The 21,774-nt window shown below is 40.3% G+C and overlaps 1 protein-coding gene across 1 annotated transcript in view; it reads right to left on the bottom strand.

Annotated features, from left to right (window-relative positions):
• The window catches only part of DOK6 (docking protein 6), a 274,858-nt gene that overhangs the window by 61,022 nt on the left and 192,062 nt on the right, over positions 1–21,774 (bottom strand). The gene's annotated exons all lie outside the window — the stretch shown is intronic.

Raw genomic sequence — 21,774 nt, 5'->3', positions numbered from 1 at the left:
GGCAAATTACTAGAGTTTAAGAATCACACAATCTAGAAGGTAGCATCAGCTGATGCTAGTTGATGTTAGCTGATGATAGTTGAGCTAGAAACTAGTCAGCTGAGTTAGAAAACAAGCAAAAAAAAAAAAAAAAGTTTTCAGTAATGACCAAGAAAAAGGTGTAATGTTTGCCTTTTTTGCAAAAGCAGATACTGTTGTCTCATGTTCAACTTGTGTACTATGATGCATAGACCTGTTCTACAAAAAGCAGTTCCCATCCAGTTCTGTCAAGCAGATTATTCCTTCTTAAGGGCAGTGTTTTGCTCATGTTTCTGTTGAATTTTATTCTGCTGTTCCAAACAATTTTTCCAACTTGTCATTTTGAATTCTGTCTCTTCATTGACCCACTTCTATATCGTCTGGTAAGTTTAAGATGTGGAAGTCTAATAGTCAGATTATGCCTTGATCCAGAGCTTCTATGAAAATACTTAACGAAACTGGATCCAGGATATATTCCTATGAAAGTCCAACGAGGATATTCTTCCCTTTGGTGATGTCTACTAATAATTACTCTCTGGTTAGAATTTCTCCATAACCCTTTGTTCACGATCACTTAGCTTGCTTAGAAAATAGTTGTGTTATTTGGACCGTGTTCATTATTTAAAGGTGCCGACTAGTAATATAAACACTTATAGGTAACAGCATGCTATTTACTTGGTATGTACTGCTTTATGTTTATTTTTACATTTTTATCCAGTTTGCTGTTCCTGACAACATTAGCAAAAGCCCCACCAATATATGACCTCATAATCTTCTGAAAAGACTTATAGAAAAGCTAGCTGTGAAAGTCATTTCAGTGATTTCAGCCTTTATAATATATTTCTAGCATTTAGGTTTTCATTAGCTATTGTAACCTTCTTATGACCTTTCAGAGAGTTTCTTAATCAATTGTGCAGGAAAAACCTCAAAATAATAATACCACTTTGCAGTGCCAAGGTCGATGATGATTATTCTTTGGTGGTTGAATAATATTATGTCTGAATAATAAAGCAACGGCAAAAGAAAAGCATTATGAAGGGAGATTCAATGGGACTAATATTTTTTTTTTTTCTAATCTCCTTGGCCACACTGAGAATTAGGACATTTTGCTCCTTTCTGGCAGAAGTGTGTTGGGTTTTTTTCTTTTTTTTTTTCTTTCCTCTAAAAGAAGCTCATAATAGATCACTTTGTTGTCTGACAAAATGGATTAATGTTGAAGAAAAGTAGCTCGTTTTTAGTGTATTAGGATTATATTTGTTGAATGTCAGTAAGGTGTGTGTCTTCACCCGTATTCTGCCACCAAATTGTGGTTTTGTTTCTTTCATGAAAGAAGTTTCCTGCCTATGGGAATTATACTAATTACTGTGAGGGCAGAAGATCAGGTTCTTACATCTTTATAAGGTTTGAGCCATTGTATTATATATAGGCAATATATGAAATACTTTATCCCTTTTTCATTGTATAAAACCATTCACTAATAACATGGGAGATGATGCTGACATGAACAGAGCTGAGACTATTTCAAGCCTGACTATGCAGTAGATCTTAGTGAAAACAAACACAATTAAATGGTAGGAGTCTCTAACACATATATTGTAGGGGTCATTTATCTCAAGCAGTTCATCACTGAAATGTTCATTTATACCTTTGTCACTTTTCAAAAACAAGCAGTGAATTATGCTCATCGTTATGAGTGTTTGTTAGTAGGTGATATAAAATACAATCAAAGATGGGAGGGCTAGGAAGAGTTCTGGTTTTCACTGAATTAAGGAGTTAATAGTAGCCATTAGAGTACAGGAGATGTTATTTGGTTTGCGAAAACAACATTGTGACTGGGAGAGGTGCCTGAGGATGGGAGGAAAGCCAATAACACTTATCTTCAAGATGGGCAAGAAGGAGGACCCAGGAAACTACAGGCTGGTCAGCCTCACCTTGATCCCTGGGAAGATGATGGAGCAGCTAATCTTGGAAATAATTTCCAGGCACATGAAGGATAAGAAGATCATCAGGATTAGTCAGCATAGATTCACCAAAAGAAAGACATGCTTGATCAGTCTAATACTCTTCTATGATGAAATGACTGGCTTGGTACAGGAGGGGAGAGCATGGATATTGTCTACTTTGATTTCAGGAAGGCTTTTGACACTTTCCCAAAAGATCCTCATGGAGAAGCTGACAAAATACGGGCTGGATGAGCCACCCATTTCAATGAGCTGGAATGAAAACTGGCTGAATAGATGGGCTTAGAGGGTGGTGATCAGTGGCATGAAATTTACTTGGAGGCCAGTAACTAGCAGTGTACCCCAGGTGTCAATACTGGATCCAGTCCTGTTCAACATCTTCATTAATCATCAGCATGAGGGGGCAGAGTGTACCCTCAGCAGATTTGCTTATGTTACAAAACTGGAGGAATGGCTGATACACCAGAGGGTTGTGCTACCATCCAGAGGGACCTTGACATGCTGAAGAAATGGGCTGACAGGAAATTTATGCAGTTAACAAGGGGAAGTATGAAGTCCTGCACCTGGGTTGAAACAGCCCCAGACACCAGTATGTGCTGGGGGCCACCAAGCTGGAAAGCAGCTTTTCAGAAAAGGACTTGGGGTCCTGATGGACACCAAGTTGAACACGAGCGAGCAAGATACCCCTGTGGCAAAGAAGGTCATTAGTACCCTAGGCTGCATTAGGAGGACTGTCGCCAGCAGGATGAGGTAGGTGATCCTTCCCCTCTACTCAGCACTGGTGAGGCCACACCTGGAGTGCTGTGTCCAGTTCTGGGCTCCCCAGTGCAAGAGAGACATGGACATACTGGAAAGAGTCCAGCAAAGCACCACTGAGATGACAAAGGGATTGGAGCATTTCTCCTAGGAGGAAGGGCTGAGACAGCTGGGACTGCTTAGCCTGGAGAAGAAAAGGTTCAGAGTTGGTGATCTTAACAATGTTTGTAAATACTTGAAGGGAGGGCACAAAGAAGACGGAGCCATGCTTTTTCCAGCAGTGCCCAGTGACAGAGCCAGAGGCCACGGGCACAGACTGAAACATGGGAGGTTCCCTCTGAATGTCAGGAAACACTTTTTTACTGTGAGGGTGACTGACCACTGGCAAAAGTTGCCCAGCGAGGTTGTGGAGTCTCCCACCTTGGAGATACTCAAGACCCATCTGGACATGGTCCTGAGCGACCAGCTCCAGACGGCCCTGTGTGAGACAGTGGGGTTGGTCAGGATAACTTCCAGAGCTCTTTTTCATCCTCAACCAGCCTGTGATTCTATGACTAGCATCTCCAAAATTATAGAAACGGTTTTACTGAAAAAGGGAGCGTGACATCTGTCTTCTGAACAATGTAGAAATAAGTAAGTTGGGGTGGGAAAGAACAAACTGAAATGCATCAGTGGGAGAGGTCAAAGAAAGAGACTGTCTGCAAAGGCTGGTATGCTTCAGCAGGAGTGAGTGTTTCCTGGGGAATTCAACCTGAAATTTATGATATTCCAGAAGGTTCCCTTTCATGAGGTGTGTCTGCCCTGGTTTCAGCTGGGATAGAGTTAATTTTCTTCGCAGTAGCTAGCACGGGGCTATGTTTTGGATTTATGCTGAAAACAGTGTTGATAATGTGGAGTTGTTTTCATTGTTGCTAAGTAGTGCTTACACTAGTCAAGGACTTTTTCAGCTCCCCATGTTCTGCTGTGTGCACAAGAAGCTGGGAGGGGACACAGCCAGGACAGCTGACCCCAACTGACCAAATGGATAACCCATACCATCCAATGTCATGCTCAGTATATAAAGCTGGGGGAAGAAGAAGGAAGGGGGGACATTTGGGGTGATGGTGTTTGTCTTCCCAAGGAACCGTTATGTGTGATGGAGCCCTGCTTTCCTGGAGATGGCTGAGCACCCGCCTGCCCATGGGAAGCAGTGAATGAATTCCTTGTTTTGCTTTGCTTGTGTGTGTGGTTTTTGCTTTACCTGTTGAACTGTCTTTATCTCAACCCAGGAGTTTCCTCACTTTTAGTCTTCCGATTCTCTCCCCCGTCCCTCTGTGGGGAGTGAGCGAACAGCTGCGTGGTGCTTGGTTGCTGACTGGGACTAAACCACGACAATGTCAAGTCAAAGTTAAAAAAAGTGACGCTTGCCATCAGTGCCACTTACAAAGTCTTGTCCTCTTTCCTCTGTCTGCTTTTTACTCTCCTTGCTATGCTCGGTGTCCCTCTCTGACAAAGCTGCTCATGTCTGACCTCAATCTGGTTTGCTTCAGAGGAGATTTCAAAGTATATTAGGCTTTTTCATGGTATTGCTTGCCCAAAGATATAACATACCTTAAGGAGGTATTTGGGACACTTGAAGTCCTCAATATTTTACTTGAGAGCACTGGAAGGACAGCCTGACTTAATGGAAGTTGATTTGGCCGGTTTTAGAGCTGGTATGGTAAAAGTCATGGCATGAAAAATTGTACCTCAGTGGAGAACAGACTTCAGAAACTCTCTCTAGCATGCAGCAAGAAGGGTGAAATAAGAATGAACTCAGAATGTCCCCAGTTGGGAGAACCTTACCAGAGTAAGTTTGGGGCTGAAAAATTGGAATTCTGAGGCTTATGTCTGTATTTTGGAAACAAAAAAAAAAAGAAGCTAGAATCTGTATTAAGAGTGTTCACTGCACAGTTATTTGAGTTTCAATACTTCTGATGAAGCAAATCCTTGGACCTCACAAGCTTTCTTATGAAGTTTATCTTTTATTGTCTAAAATAGATAAGTAGTTTCCAATTACACGTATTTGTGGAAATCACATTTCTTTTAGCCGCTTTATTTCAGTGTACAGAAATTGCTGGCAGCACTGAACTTTAATAAAATGAAAGGAAGACAATTTTCTGAATACTTGCTGAAACAATAATCATCAATAACCTTTCATGAATATTCCTTTATTAAGCTTATCAGTGCGTGACTCCAGTACTCAGTAACACACATAGTCTTACTGACCTCCACTTTCTGGCATTTTCAGAAGTTAGTTTTATGTCATACAGAGACATTTCAATTTAAAAGAAAAAAAAAGCAAACCCAGAATACATAAACATTAATATAACGTAGTAAAGCCCTCTTAGATGACTCCTCAATACCTTCCAAAAGAACACATTTCCTTCCTATTAACTAGTCACTTTTAAACACTATAAATGCATCTTGAATCATAAATACTGGGGCTAGTTATACATGTGCAATGCACATGAATGTATGTAAATGTAAATTATTAAGTTTTAGCTTTGAAATATACTATATTTTTATAGAAGGGGCTAAAAATATGCCTGTGCATATGAACACACAAATAAACGTATTATTTTAATTTAAAGTAATTAATTCATATTTCATATAATATTTACTTTAGTAGCTCCATTGTCTTTAGCAGACTTTAACGGATTAAAAATCAACAGAGAAGCTGCTATATAAAAATAAAGGGCTATTCTTTTCCACTGTGTGTGCTCACACACAGGGATCACATCATGATTGTGTATATAGACAGATACAACTAGAGAATTCTTGACTTTGCTCAGTTTTAAAATGGCAATAAGCAATCACTCAAAACCAATGCATACACTTCTTAATAAATGTACATAATGTATCTTGGAAATATTTTTTTTGGTGTCCAGAAACTACTTAAAATGAGAGACAAGACTCTCCAAATCACAGTCCAAATTTCTGCATAGAAGTAAAGCTAGTCAAATTTTTGCTTCCTTACTGATGCTAGTTTACTAATGTAACAAAAATAGCTCCAAATCAGGAACCCAATTTGGAAAGGGGAAAACAAAGAAGTGTTTGTAAATTGCTGTATCTTTCAACATACTTGCATCAGCCTAATAAATCCTACAACTGGCAACCTTTCTCCATTTGATTTCATTTTTAGACAGTAACTCGGGTCATTTTTCTTCCACTGGCAAAAGTTGCTTGGCGTAGTAGGGGTTGTAGATGCATGACCACATGCCGCATAACTCAAGCCTTTTGAAATCCATGGTTGCCATTTAACAGAACAACCCTTTGCCTCTGTAAGTTCCAGCTTCACAAAACAAAGGAAAGAGAATTATATCGGTTGCCATGGAAATCTGCAACTCCATCACTTTTCTTCTTCATGCAATACAAAATGTGTGTAAAGGTGATCACTGAACAATATGTGGGAAATGTTACAGAACTGCCACCATTTTACAAATGGTTTTACAAAATCTCTCAGCTAGTAGTAACTGCAACTTTTACCACTGTGTCCTACATGGAAACGATAAAGAATAATGAAGAGTCCACAAGTTCTTTCATTTTATAAACAGGAACCTATGCTGATTTGTCAATGGATTTTGAATCACAGATACTGTCGAGATTTGCTTCTAACAGCCAGCCATATGAATCCATATGAATCTTGCCTGGCAGCTACCTTTATGGAAATGGATTCTGACAGGCTGAATATGTGATGAGACTAGCAGCTTTTACCCTGAGACAGTCATAAATAACAGAGCGATGTATGCTTCTACCACTGCATAGAAAATCTTCATCAAGCCCTTTGCTGCTGAATACTGCAGAACTGAAACATTTTTTAAAAAACCTGTTACTGCAGTTTAGATGGGTCAGTACTCCAATACTTTTTAATGTCTTCATAAGCAAGACGGGCAGTGGGACAGAATCCACCCTTAGCAAATTTGGGGATGACATCAGGCTAGGGGGAGCATTCAAAGACTCAGATGGGAGGGCTTCCATTCAGAGGAACCTCAGCAAAGCAGAAGAAAGGGCAGACGGAAACCTTATGAAGCTCAGCAACGACAGATGTTAATGCTGCAACTAGGTCAGGGCAACTCAGTGCACGAGTACAGCCGGGGTACTGACTTGCTAGGTAAAAGCTCTGCCAAAAGGACCTAGAGGTCCTGGTGATAACACAAATGATCAGTGTACATGTGCAGTGATGGAAGTTAACCACATACTGGACCGCATTAGCAAAGGCATGGCCAGCAGATCAGGGGAAGTCACATTTCCCTACAATTTGGCATTTGTGAAAACACATCTGGAAGTTTAGCTGTAACCAGTGTCTTCAGGTTTGGGCCCCGGCACAGGAGAAATGTCAAACTGGAGAGAACCTGGCAGAGAACCTCTAAAAAGCAGAATATGATCAGTGATGCTGGATTAAGTGTCTGATGTTTATTCAGCATGAAAAAGAGAAGGCTAAGAGAAATGTAACTACAGTTTCTCTCTGTTCTTAAAGGTACGTTGTAGGTAAGACTGTTAACAGAGATGCGCAGTGAGAAGGACAAGAGGCAACAGTCACAGACTGTGGCAAGGGAAATTTGAGACAGGCTTAAGGAAAAATTCTTCCCAGTGAAAGCAGCCCAGGACTGGAATGGGTACCAATAATCTACACCCTTGGCGGTATTCAAAACTTGACTGGATAAGACTTTGGGTAACTTGATATAGTTTTGATGCTATCCCTGATTTGAACAGAAGATTAGGTGAGCTGACCACCAGCAGTCCCTTCCAATGCCAATTTTTCTGACCTATAGTCAATGGGTTTGAAAATCTGAGAGCTAATGAGATGGGCTGACTCAGTGTGTTAACCTGACATTATTTTGCTTACTGCATTAGCTGCACATCTTTATATAATATAGCTACTGTAGTAACTGAAATAATGTGAAATCAACAGTACAGCATCTGTATTGTCTCTGCTACTGTCTTACATTTCTCCTGAACCAGATTCCTGCACAGCTGATAAATGAAAACTGTTAGCATGGCTGGGATCATATGGGATATCAGTAATGTAAGAACAACAACCCAAGACTGAGAGAAAAAAGGAACATAAACAACTCCTGTCTGGACAGGCTTTGATTAATACATATCAAAGGACAGCTTGTTCTTGGAAAAGTGCCCATATTTCAGATATGGCTTTTTAAGATAATAAATACATGTTGTCTTCAGTCTAAACATAACCAGAGAGATGATTATAAATAATTTGCATGTTAAAAAATCTGTCATCTTAATAAAAGGAACAGTAGCAGAGAAAAAAAGCAAAATGAAGACAAAGCGTAAACTTCACCTAATTTTTGTCCCAGCAACAGGCACCTGAGGAGCCAAAGCACAAAAAGCACAGGAGAGATTTACAGAGTAACTTTAGGACTATTATGAGAATTTTTGATTCCCTTTCAGATTATTACTTCTTATAATTCTCCTATTCTCTGAAAAGCACTGTGCCTCTCTAAATCATTGATAAAGAAGTTTCTTCTCAATCAGAGACAAAGCCTTAACTATTCCATCAGGTGATATAAAGTTGCTGAAACAGAGGAAGGCCTTGCTTGACAGGAGACACAGAATGATGCTGTAGTTCAAAAGACTGATGAAAACCATGTGAAAAATAACTTTTTCAGAAGTTAATTCTTCTGTGAATAAGTAATTGACTATGATTCAGGATTGGGTTTGTTGTTGCTGTGCTATTCCCAGCGTACAGCTGATTGCTCTATGACCTTGGGCAATTCATATGCAGCTGGATTTGGCCTTAATCTTTATGTGCCTCATTTTAGTTTACTCATTAGTATAATTATTATAATAATACCTGTCTCCTGAGAGCATCGGGTGGCTTCATCAGCTGTTATTTTTGCTAATAATAATAGGAGCTCTATAGGTTACTTTAGTTTACAAAAAAACAGTTTTCTCAAAATAGCAGATATGAGATTAATAATAAATTGAGCCCATTGGAGAACTGGTTTGAGAATTATTTTTCTAGTAATATTTAAGTCAACATAACTGGCTCCTCTGTTAAGAGAGTTCGATGACATAAACCTACCAGCACAGTTATGCAAGCAAGTTGTTTTAAATGTACACAATGCCAAAGAAAACTTCCCTTCCATATTAAATGCTTTTCAGAGTTTAATTAAGAGGAGGGCTGGGAATAGCCAAATAGGGTTCAGTCAGGCATGCAACAACTACCATATAATTACAGCAACCATTCCTAATTTATCACTCATATCACCCATGGCTTTTAGCAAATAAGACTGGTAATCAAATAATCAATTTTGTTTAGGGAAAGTTCTCTGGCTCTTCACTTTCTGCATTTTCTGGAAACAACTATGAATTTCAACTTGACATTGTCTCTCCAACTAGTTTGATAGCTCTGTAAACATGCAATATTCTGCAAAGTACAAGAAAAGAAAAAAAATACTAATGTGCTTATGTCACTAACATTCAAATCTACATATATTCAAATGCAATTTTGTAAAGTTGAAATACTGACTTGTAAGAAATATGTCCCTAGCTCTTTAAAAAGTTCCTAGAAATGTAGATAGGTGGATTTTTGTATGACACATAGGATTCATGTATGCAGCTTTAGGATGGCTTCACAGGATGGAGCAGGTTCCTGGCAGACAATAAACTGTACTCTCTCCATTATGAGACACCCCTGTGAAGCTTTTATTGCAAGTTTTGATTCAGCTCCTACTTTATATTAGGACAAAGGCGGATTTCAATCTGAGTTTTAGGTAGCACAATAGACAGAAAGCTAGAAGAACATTGTAACATTATACAAAATATTCCAGAAAGAATGAGAATAATTTCTAGGTCAGGATATGCATCCATATGGTGAGGTATGTGGGTTTTAGTCCCTAGGAGAGGGACTTTTTGCATTCAGGATCATTCAGCCTAGTGGCTAAGGATAAGAGAGATTTCAAAATTGTGTCAGGCAAGGGAGGAAATTAATTTTTCCCACCACACTCTGAATGAGAGCCCTCATGACTATTACCACTTCAAAAACATTCAAAACTCCAATGCAAGCTCTAGTGGATAGCTTTCAAATGGCAAAATGGCATTTAAATTACATCACCAACTACCAAAATATCTGATACACTCTTATACAAAAACTTGCCAGCTCTGCTCTTGCAGCTACCCACAGCACTTACCTATGCACTCCACAAACCTTTGTTGTCCGCAGTGTTTCTGACATGACAAATAACTCTGTTCCCCCACTGCATACGAGCAGCTGCGCTGACCCTTCATTACCATAGTAAAGAATTTCCCTGTACTGGTTTCATTCAAACACACAGCAGACGCCCAGCAACAACCACCACCTGCAGCATCCCCTGGAGAAGCAGGGCTTTACACATCATTCTCTCACTGCCTGCAAGGTACCTTATAGCAGCCAGTAGACTCCTGCAGCTGATGGAGGAACAGGTGGGTAAAAAAGGTGTTGACTTGGTAAGAAAGGAATAGGCAGTGGCCGTGGAAGTTCAGATTCCATGGCAGGATGAAGTATTTTCTTTCAGAAAATGAATGGCACCTGCTGCATAATTTTTGAATGCTGTGGCAGTATTTGAATGTCTGTTATAGGATATGAGTAATAGTCTCTGAAAAAATGCCAGTGAAATAAGTCTACATTCAAGAAAATATTTTATTTCAATGAGATTAAGAAATAAAACAGCTCCAGTTGGAGGAATCATCAACTGCTGCTGAGTTTTCTGAGCCCAGGGACTAACAAAGAGCCTGGCAAAATTCTTTTAAAAATTCTCAGAGAAAAATCAGAGTCAGCAAAAATGTCATTATGTGCTTAATGAACAAAGAACCCTATGGGAAATTACTGATACTTACGGGAACTAGGTTTACAAAACTCAAACCTAAAAGTACACAGATTCTGACTTGGGGGTGGGGGAAAGAAGTCAGTATTCTTGTTTTTGTTGTTAATCTTGACAATATTTACAGCTGGTCATGGCTTGCCAGTGGATAGATAGATCCTACAGTGGAACACTCCCAATTTTCTATTATCATTTTCCACCACAAAGAAGGATGAGCTTCACTTGCCTAGAAGTCCTCTCCTGCCAGCAGCGCTGCAAGGCTATTTCAGCTTTAACCTGTTACTTTCAAAGACCTCTAGAAGCAGTAATCGAAATAAGCTTCACAACACCTGTGTGAACCAAGTATACAATTCACCGACTATGTTTTGCAATAAAGCAGTCGTCTTTTTACAGGGTTATAAAGTTCCTAAACAAACATTACACAGCAACATCATACAGTAGTTTCAGATGGGGAATACTGAACAATATTGAGCTAGGTATTTGCATGAATAACTGAACAGAAGCTATACTTCAGCTTCCATAAAGTGCATGAGTTCATGAATGATTGTATCTGTTCAGAACCTCAATACTTGAGCTTATACATAACTTGGAAAATGTACTCAGAGACCTATGTGTCATGACATGGGATCATCTATGGATGAACTCTGGAATTTTCTTCTCCATTTTCTCCTCCAGGTATTGACTCTACACAAATGCACTTAGGCAGAATTACAACATAAAAGAGCTTTGTCATATTAAGTAAATTGCAGTGCTGAAATGGAGCCCAAAAGACAAATATTTTAACTAAATATTTCACATAATCATTGAGTCAGCAGCCTCCACTAGTGTCGCTCTGAATTTCCCATACTTCACAAGTTGAAAATAATAGTTATACCATTGCACAAAGACATTAATAACAACCATAAACCAGACAAAGCTCTGAAGATGCACTGGCAAAAGTAGGATACTTCAAACTGAAACCATCAATTTAAAATGAAAATTTAGATTATTTGATGTGTTCGTTGATGATATTCAATCCTGTAATGTTTCAATGATTATGTGTTTAGGTTGTGATTAGGGTAAAAATACATGACGGAACATGTGGTACACACTTGTTCACAGAGCAAAGCTAAATTAAAAGTTCACTTTGAAACTATTATTATTTCCTCCAGCCTCAGTGTTTGTTTTTTTTTCTTTTCTGATTCTAAGACAATTTACATTGATATGCTTCATTCTATTTACATTCTTATTAATACCACGCCTGACAACTCTGTCATTTATATTTATCCTCAGACAAGTCCTATGAAATGCTGTTACCCTCCTCATTCTGTTCCTGATAAGGAAGATTAAATGACTTGCAAGCTTATTTCTTAGCCACCTTCCTCTTCAACCTCTCCTTAAGCCCAGTTCCACTGCTTGATATTTGTCTTCTTTGGCAGATTCATTATTTCCCTAATAACTTAAAAAAAAAAACCAGAACAAACCTCATTGATATTATCTTTTTCAAATGACAGAAATCTATCATGATGACTCACTCACTTATATTAAGTTGAATATTAGAGACAAGACTTGTAAATAATGAGAATGGAAGAGAAATATACTGATGCAGTGTTCCATAAACGTGTTTATCTTCTGGTAAATGTTAAAGGATCACAATCTAAAATTACATTTTTTTACAGCTCTGCTGTCTAAAGAAAAACAAGTGTCATAGAATATTTCCTATGATAATAAGCTATGAAACTTGCACCATTATAATTTCTTCAGGCATTTATACTTCAGTCTTACTGATGTTTGATTAACTTCAGCTGGTTAACATCAACTTTAGTGCTATCTTATTTAGAATTATTGTTTTACACATTGTAAATTTTTATTATTTTGGGATTACATAACAGGTTTTCACTGATAGCCCTTGAAATAAGTGATTTATAAGGTTACAAAGGTATGACTATTTCCTTAGCGTGCCTTCCTCAGATGGGTAGTCATAGCATGAGGAATCTACAGTTCTTAACCCCCTTTTTATATACTTGAACAACAGTGGGTGCAGAAGTTACATCAGGAGTGTTTTCAGAGGAGACTGAGTGGCAGAAGATCAAAGCTGGCATTAAGGAGGAAAATCAAGTCTTAAATTCCAATGCTATGTGACAGGAAGCATGTTGTCATCCTGCTGTAGAGGTTAGATAGACAAGTGCTGCTGAGGATAACTGTGTGCCTGTACTGGTGTGTGAAAATTATCTTAACTGAGATTCTTTAAAGATCACCAAAACCAACATCACCTACTGATTGAGAGGAGGATACTCAGCATTTATGGAGGGTGAATTATTTTTTTTCCTTTTCTCCTTGTGATGGGATAACCGGGAAGATCTGATTGTTCACTGGTGCCTCTATAAACCCATTCAGCTCAGTAACCCTGCAGAATCCTCTTCCTTTTAGCTAGTGGTTTTTTTTGCCAAATCAGCAAACTGAATTGACTCCCTGAGTCAGATAAACACCTGAGCTAACAGAAGGGAAGTGGAAAGAGCTTGCAGACCAGCCTGGGGACGGGTGGAAAAGGTGGTTGTTAGACAATCAGAAGCGCATCTTCCATGCTCAACGTTAAACTACAGTTACTCTGGATACATGCTATTCTTCAGGTAATTATTTTTTTTTTTTTAATTCCAGGAATGCCAATCCAACCAGATTTCTAAATGTTATATTTAAAAACAAACAGGGGTGGTGGTGTGTGCAAGAGAAGAGGTATGTAGGAATGCAGACTCTTAAGATGATAAAACCAGTGTTGGTGACACTCTCATATAGATAATACAACAGCACTAAATAAAATCTTGTAAATAGAAGAAGTAAACGAACAGGTCATTGTTCATTTTGATTAATTTGTGGTGTCGATACTGTAAAATCACTAACAAAATGATCCCATATCACCATTCCCCTCAGAAAACACCCACAAATGAAAATTGTCATCTGTATTACACTGATCTATTAAAAAAGCAAAGCCTGAAAAAAGTGAAAATACAGATGATAATTTCCCTGAAAATAATTTCAATTTACTTGCTTGCATTGGCCCAAATTTACTATTGTCCCAAAGTGAGCATAAAACACTATCACTTTGCCAATTTAACATTTCAAACTCAATCACGAAGACCACCTGAGCTAAATTAGATTATTGTACACTTTGCCATAGTATTTGAATAAAATCCAGTCTGCTCTGATCACAGTAAAACCAATAACCAACTCAAAACCACACCTATACCAGGGACTATTGATCCTCTCTTTCAGGTCCTTCTTCCAGTGTCATAATTTGAAAGGAAAATGGGCAAAAGACAAAAGTGTGCACATGACTGTCTACTTTGACTGGGATTCTCCTGCTTGTGATGACAATGCAGCAGACTTGGTAGGTACTGTATTAGCTGCCACAGAAAAATTTTGCTCCCAGTCCATGCCCTTTCAAAGGTAATGGGAAGAAATAGTTTCCTTCTCATGCCTCTCTCTCATTAACATAGTCATCCAGCATGTTACTTGGCTTGAGCAATGGATTTCTTAGCATAAAAATAAATTTATTGCTTAGTATTCTGAAGCAGCATTTTTGCGTGCAGGAACCTCCAAAAATGGAGTAAATGTGGCCTGTGGCTGCCTGCAATACCTTTATCTGACAAATCTCTGGCAGCAGTAACTAATTTTACCTTTTTTCTTCTGCCAGAATTTGTTTCTGGTTTCTTGTGTGTTTTGTGTCTTTTTGCTTTTTTATTAGTAAGATGATGAACTTCATATATTCATTATGAGAACTAACCTTTATATATTTCATCAAGTTTGCTTCGGTAAGAAATGTACTTTCATTTTCTATGTAAGCTGTATTCACTTTTTATAATACCAGAATATAACCTGTTATAATCTGGAAAAACTTAACTGAAACTTCAGTGTTTTAATTACTTAAAGTAGGTTAACATTTAGGACAGAAGACACAATATTCAGGAGTGCTTTCTAATACATAACTTCTAATGATTGGAAGGAAGAAGTAAATATGGAATCACCATTACATTTATTCCTTTTTTCTGATTTGTATAATAATGGATATACCATTAAGCTTTCTTTACTTTTCAAAATTTCCTTCATTTTCACCTTAACCAAAAAATAAAAGAAGATTTAATTCCATACTATTAGCCATTAGCTGATCATTACAGAAGGGGTCAGGAAAGAGCAAAAAACCCCAAGTATAGATCTATAGATACAAAGGATCAAAGGTCAAGCTCTGGGAAGACCTAAAAGACATTTATGGCCTCTAGATCCCTGATTGAAAAATACACTCTTTCTTGTATTTCAATTTCAGTTCTTATGGAAAATAGATGCATAGGCATTTGGTGAAACTTCTGGATTTAGGTATCACAGAAGCAATTATACTTGATAAAAGAAAAATAACTCATACTTAGTGTCCTGGTTTCAGCTAGGATAGAGTAATTTTCTTTCTAGTAGCTGGTATAGTGCTGTGTTTTGGATCTATTATGAGAATAGTGTTGATAACACACTGATGTTTTAGTGGTTGCTAAGTAGTTCTTACACTAAATCAAGGACTTTTCAGCTTCTTATGCTTTACCAACTGAGAAGGCTGGGGATATAAAGAAGCTGGGAGTGGGCACAGCCAGGACAGCTGACCCAAACTGGCCAAAGGGATATCCCATACCATATGATGTCATGCTCAGCATATAAACTAGCAGAAAGCTGGCTGGGAAGCCACTGCTCGGGGACTGGCTGGACATCAGTGAGTGGGTGGCGAGCAATTGTATCGTCCATCGCTTGCTTTGTATATTCTACTATTTTCATTGTTATAATAATAATAATTTTACTATTATTATTATTTTATTTCATTTATTAAACTGTTCTTATCTCAACCCACTAGTTTCCTCACTTGTACTCTTCTGATTCTCTCCCCCATCCCTGTGAGAGGGCAGTGAGCAAGCGGCTGTGTGGTGCCGAGCCACCTGCTGGAGTTAAACGACAACAGTCTCCTTTCTGGCACCCAACGTGGGGTTTGATGGGTTGAGATAACAACAAATCTGACCAGAGCACGTTACAACAAATTTGTTATAAACATCCATTATGTTAGTTTGCTTGTTGCTGGTCACAATGTTGATTAATTTTCTCTTGGAGTTGTCATGTTTGTTCTCAGAGTTGTGTTATGTAACACCTTCCTTGCTGTGCATGTTCCCTGTTGTGCTGTGTGTCACCTCTGGGAGCTGGGTTAAGGCTGTTGTTTTGCTGTACTTTGTAACACTGGTTTATGATATGATCAAACAACTGGCCATTAGACTAATCTGGTATTTGTACTCAGCATTGTGACATCGCTATATTTTGGGAGCCATCTCTTGGAAATTATTAGTAATTACACTTTATGGCTTTTCTCCTTTGAAAGCCAATTTATGGGGGAGACACCTTCCTTCACATTCCCTTTCTCTTCTAGGCTAGTTGCAATAGCTCTTGAGAACCTTGAATATCCTTGGGATGTTCAAACTAGCATGTTCCTATTGCTGTGTCTCCTGAATGTGCTTCAGGTCTGTTTAAAGTTAAACAACTACTTAAGAATACCACCCAGAGATCTACCCCAAGGCTGGACAGTAATGAGTGGCAAGCTGTGTAGGATAGCATGGGCAAGTACCTAGCACAGGTACTGGGCACCTCCAATATTTTGGAACTTCACCCCTAAACAAGTGCAGAATCCTAAAAAATCAGTTAAATATTTGGAAAAAGGATGCCGTCACCCTGGCAGTTCCACAGAGACACAAATCACTGCAACGTGCTGGGGCCTGGCCCATGCCTACCGAGTCCTGTTCAACACTATTCAGTATCTTTAAGGCGAAGAGAAGGTCTCTGGATCTGACAACAAAATGACAGGTACTGAGCTACTCCAACCCCTGTTGGAGTGCAACAGGCACTGTGGCCACTCCAAGCTTGGTGACCAGCACTGCGACTACTCCAGTCCCAGAGTCAGGAACTGAAGCTGAATCCGAGAACCAACCCGTGCCGGTATCAGTCACCCCTATACACAGGAAGAAATCTTGGAAATGAAAGCCAGCTCATTTAGTAAGGGATGATGAAAAAGCAAGGCCATCACAAGAAGAGGAGGAGGAAGAGGCAGACCTGATAAATGAGGTGGTAGCCACCCGATCCCTATCCCTGAATGAGCTGCGAGATATATGAAAAAATTTCAGCCATTGTCCAGGAGAACACATTGTCACCTGGCTGCTCTGATGCTGGGATAATGAAGACAGTAGCCTAGAACTAGAAGGTAGGGAAGCCAAAGTGAGTCTGGGAATGAGTGCCAGAAACACCCCATTGTGACTGGCCCAGAGGCTCTGTACATCCTTGGCATAGACTACCTCAGAAGAGGGTATTTCAAGGACCCAAAGGGGTACTGGTGGGCTTTTGGTATATCTGCCTTGGAGATGGAAGAAATGAAATAGCTCTCCACCTTGTCTGGTCTCTCAAAGCACACTTCTGTTGTGGAGTTGCTGACAGTCAAAAAAAAAAGCGGTGCCAATTGCTACCACAACAGTGCACCGGCAGCAATATTGCACCCCTATGGCCAGTGCAGAAGTCTAATGGAGAGTGGAGACTAACAGTAGACTATCGTGACCTGAACAAAGTCACTCTACCACTGAGTGCTGCCATGCCAGACATGCTAGAACTTCAACACAAACTGGAGTCAAAGGCAGCCAGGTGGTATGCCACAACTGATATCGCTAATGCATTCTTCTCAATCCCTCTGGCAGCAGAGTGCAGGCCACAGTTTGCTTTCACATGGAGGGGCATCTAGTACACCTGGAATCGACTGCCCCAGGGGTGGAAACACAGTCCTACCATTTGCCATGGACTGATTCAGACTGTACTGGAACAGGGTGGAGCTCCCAAACGCCTACAATAAATTGATGACATCATTGTGTGGGGCAACACAGTGGAAGAAATTTTTGAGAAAGGGAAGAAAATAGTCCAAATCCTTCTGAAGGCCAGTTTTGCCATAAAACAAGGTAAGGTCAGTGGACCCTCACAGGAGATACAGGTTGCAGGAATAAAATGGCCATGTGTCCACCAACTAGCAAAAAGGAAACACAAGCTTTCTTAGGCATTGTGGGTTTTTAGAGAATGCATATTCCAAATTACAGTCTGATCGTAAGCCCTCTCTATCAAGTGACCCAGAAGAAGAATGATTTCACATGGGAACCTGAGCGACGACAAGCCTTTGAACAGATTAAACAGGAGATAGTTCATGCAGTAGCCCTTGGGCCAGTCTGGGCAGGACAAGATGTAAAAATTGTGCTTTACACCACGGCTGGGGAGAATGGCCCTACCTGGAGCCTCTGGCGGAAAGCGCCAGGGGAGACTCAAGGTCAACCCCTGGGGTTTTGGAGTCGGGGATACAGAGGGTCCGAAGCCCGCTATACTCCAACCAAAAAAGAGATATTGGCAGCATATGAAGGGGTTTGATCTGCTTCAGAAGTGGTTGGTACTGAGGCACAGTTGCTCCTGGCACCCCGACTGACAGTGCTGGGCTGGATGTTCAAAGGAAACGTCCCCTCTACACACCATGCAACTGATGCTACGTGGAGTAAATGGGTTGCACTGATCACCCAGCAGGCTCGAGTAGGAAACCCCAGTCGCCCAGGAATCTTGGAAGCGATTATGGACCGGCCAGAAGGCAAAGATTTTGGATTATCACCAGAGGAGGAGGTGACACGTGCTGAAGAAGCCCCACTGTATAACACACTGCCAGAAGATGAGAAGCAATATGCCCTGTTCACTGATGGGTCCTGTCGCCTTGTGGGAAAGCACCGGAGATGGAAGGCTGCTGTATGGAGTCCTATATGACAAGTCACAGAAACTGCTGAAGGAGAAGTGAATTGAGTCAGTTTGAAGAAGTAAAGGCCACCCAGCTGGCCTTAGACATTGCTGAATGGGAAAAGTGGCCAGTGCTCTATCTCTATACTTACTCATGGATGGTGGCAAATGCCCTGTTAGGGCTGGCTACAGCAGTGGAAGCAAAGTAACTGGCAGCGTAGAGGCAAACCCATCTGGGCCGCCACACTGTGGCAAGATATTGCTGCCAAGGAATACAATGTGCTTGTAAAGGTACGTCATGTGGATGCTCACGTCCCCAGGAGTCCGGCCACTGAAGCACATCAGAACAGCCAGCAGGTAGATCAGGCTGCCAAGATTGAAGTGGCTGAGGTGGATCTGGACTGGCAACATAAGGGTGAACTGTTTCTAGCTGGGTGGGCCCATGACACCTCAGGCCATCAAGGGAGAGATGCAACATACAGGTGGGCTCGTGACTGAGGGGTGACTTGACCGTGGATGCTATTGCACAGGTTATCCACGAATGTGAAACGAGCACTGCAATCAAGCAAGCCAAGTGGTTAAAACCTCTGTGGTGTGGAGGATGATGGCTGAAATATAAATATGGGAGGCCTGGCAGATTGACTATATCACACTCCCACAAACCCACCAAGGCAAGCGCCATGTGCTTACAATTGTGGAAGCAACTGCTGGTTGGCTGGAAACATATCCTGTCCCCCAAGCCACTGCCCGGAACACTATCCTGGGCCTGGAAAATCAAGTGTTAGGGCGACATGGCACCCCAGAGAGAACTGAGTCAGAGAATGGGACTCATTTCCAAAATAACCTCAGAGACACCTGGGCCAAAGAGCATGGCATTGAGTGGGTGTATCACATCCCCTGTGATGCACCAGCCTCTGGGAAAATCTAACAATACAACAGACTCTTAAGGTCTACACTGAGAGGAATGGGTGGTGAGACATTCAAACATTGCGATACATGTTTAGGCAAAGCCACCTGGTTAGTCAATGCTAGGGGATCTGCCAATTGGGCTGGCCCTGCTCAGTCAGAACTTCTACATACCGTTGAAGAGGATAGAGTCCCTGTAGTGCACATAAAAAATATGCTGGGGGGACAGTCTGGGTTATTCCTGCTTTGGGTAAAGGCAAACCCGTATGTGGGATTCTTTTTGCTCAAGGACCTGGGTGCACTTAGTGGGTAATGCCAAATGCACAAGACGCTGGGAGGGGACACAGCCAGGACAGCTGGTCCAAACTGGCCAAATGGGCATTCCATACCAAATGACGTCATGCTCAGTACACAAACTAGCAGAAAGCTGGCTGGAAAGCTGCTGCCTAGGGACTGACTGGACATAGGTGAGTGAATGGTGAGCAACTGCATTGTGCATCACTTGCTTTGTATCATCTTTTTCTTCTTCTTCTTCTTCCTATTTTATTTTATTTCAATTATTAAATTGTTCTTATTTCAACCCATGAGTTTTCTCACTTTTACTCTTCAGATTCTCTCCTCCATCCCATTGAGGGGAGAGTGAGCGAGCAGCTGTGTGGGGCTTAGTTGCTGGCTTGGGTTAAACCATGACACTTAGTCTATTTAATATCTTCAGATTTTGTTTCTAATATGAATACAACTCAAATGCTGCAGATGACACAGATGACCACACAGGTGATAAATGTTCAGCACCCCATCAGTCAGGAGCAGCAGAGCTTACAAAACTAAACCAACATTAGCTTACTAGTTGAAGTACAAAATAAACAGATTTTTCATCCTCTTTTGCATAGCCCACAACTTCTACGCAGCCTACAGCAGGCCTCTACTAATCTCCCTCTGCAGATTACAATGCAGCCTCATCCAGGAGCCAAGTACATAATACACTGCATGGCTGATGAGTCATTTCTATTTCTTAGCCTGCTCTCAGAGTTTGATATTACATACTGTATGGCCACAGCCTTCATAAATGAGGTTTTAAGGAAGTCATCTGATGGCAGAATGTAAACAGCTTTGCTAAGCAGCAAAGCTGCTAATTGATAGGTGGAAGACCTGAAAGTGGTGGCTCCATGAAAGGAAAATCCTGTATAATCCTGGTCTAAGCACTTATTACAGCAGCATGAAAATGCTCTAATTTCTCTTGCCAGTGTAGACACTTTAAAAGCTAACATATTTATAATGGTGCTTTTTCCTGATTTTGGAGCACTATTCAATCACTTCCTGCCCAGCAGAATGCAGTTGTTTTCTGCTAGCATTTCTAGTACTTCACAGGCTCTTCCATTTACTCTTTCATCTTGTTTTGGACTTTCCAGCAATTGCTCCTGTGTCCCTAACCTTATTTTAATCTCGATTGTGAGTTCTCCTCTTCTTCCTTTTTCTGTCCAAAGTTCATGTATCTCAACTACTGTGAAAATGCTCCTGTTTTGTCTAATTTTATTGAAACACTTATCCACCTTTCTTCATAACCCCCCGCCAAAACCCCACTTTCTATGGCTTCCCAACTCAGATCTTATTTAGAAATATGCAGAGTCTGAGGGGAGCATTCAACATAACAGACTTTTGATATGGAAATCTAAATATTTTTTAAATTTATTTTTCAGTAAATAGAGGAAGGAAAACTTACCTGGGGAGTCATTAGGAGGAGGAGTTGAACACTGGGGTCCTGAGTTGCCCTTTGCAAGAGCCTTTCTCTCAGAAAGATATTTTGACAGTGATGGAGCGTGTGGGGAGAGGATCACGAGTCATGTAAACATGACAAGGAAGGATGGAAGGGAAAGTCACTGGAAATGCTGCAATTACCCTCAAATCTCTTTCTAGGGACAAAGCTAAGTGGAGAATCTTGGTCATCTGAGAAGAAAAACCTGAAGACCAGGTTCTCTGGGCTCCCCATATCTTTCTGAAGGTAGCTTCAAACCACGGTTGAAAGTTAGCTTTCCAGAATGATCATTTAAGACCATCTCTACTTCTAAGCATACAGTGAACACTTATTTTTCCTTCTGTCTTAAAAAACTCCAAACTCTTCAGTAGTCACTTAAAGATAACTTGTGCAAACTAGAAATTCTGAACATAAAATTAAGAAATATCTCTTTTTTAACTCACATTGCATTGGTACTTATTATAGTGTAGGGAAAGTAATTTCTTTAGAGGGTTAAGAAAAACAGAACACATCTGTTGTCACCTAGGAGTGTTTATACTGGACTTTTTTTTCCCACCTGTGCAATGAGGAGCAAATAACACTTATTCATCAATAGTCAGCTCAGAGCTGGCTTCAGCTAAAGGCTTAATTTTTGAGTAACAGAGCCACAATTTTTGAGAAGGTAATAATGGATCTCACATTTAATCTTATCCTCCATTCCAAAAAGACACCAACAATAGATCATTGTATAGCACATGTT

This window comes from Phalacrocorax carbo, chromosome 2 (assembly GCF_963921805.1).
Source record: "Phalacrocorax carbo chromosome 2, bPhaCar2.1, whole genome shotgun sequence".
NCBI lineage: Eukaryota > Metazoa > Chordata > Aves > Suliformes > Phalacrocoracidae > Phalacrocorax > Phalacrocorax carbo.
This window is presented reverse-complemented; position numbering and strand designations above follow the sequence as displayed.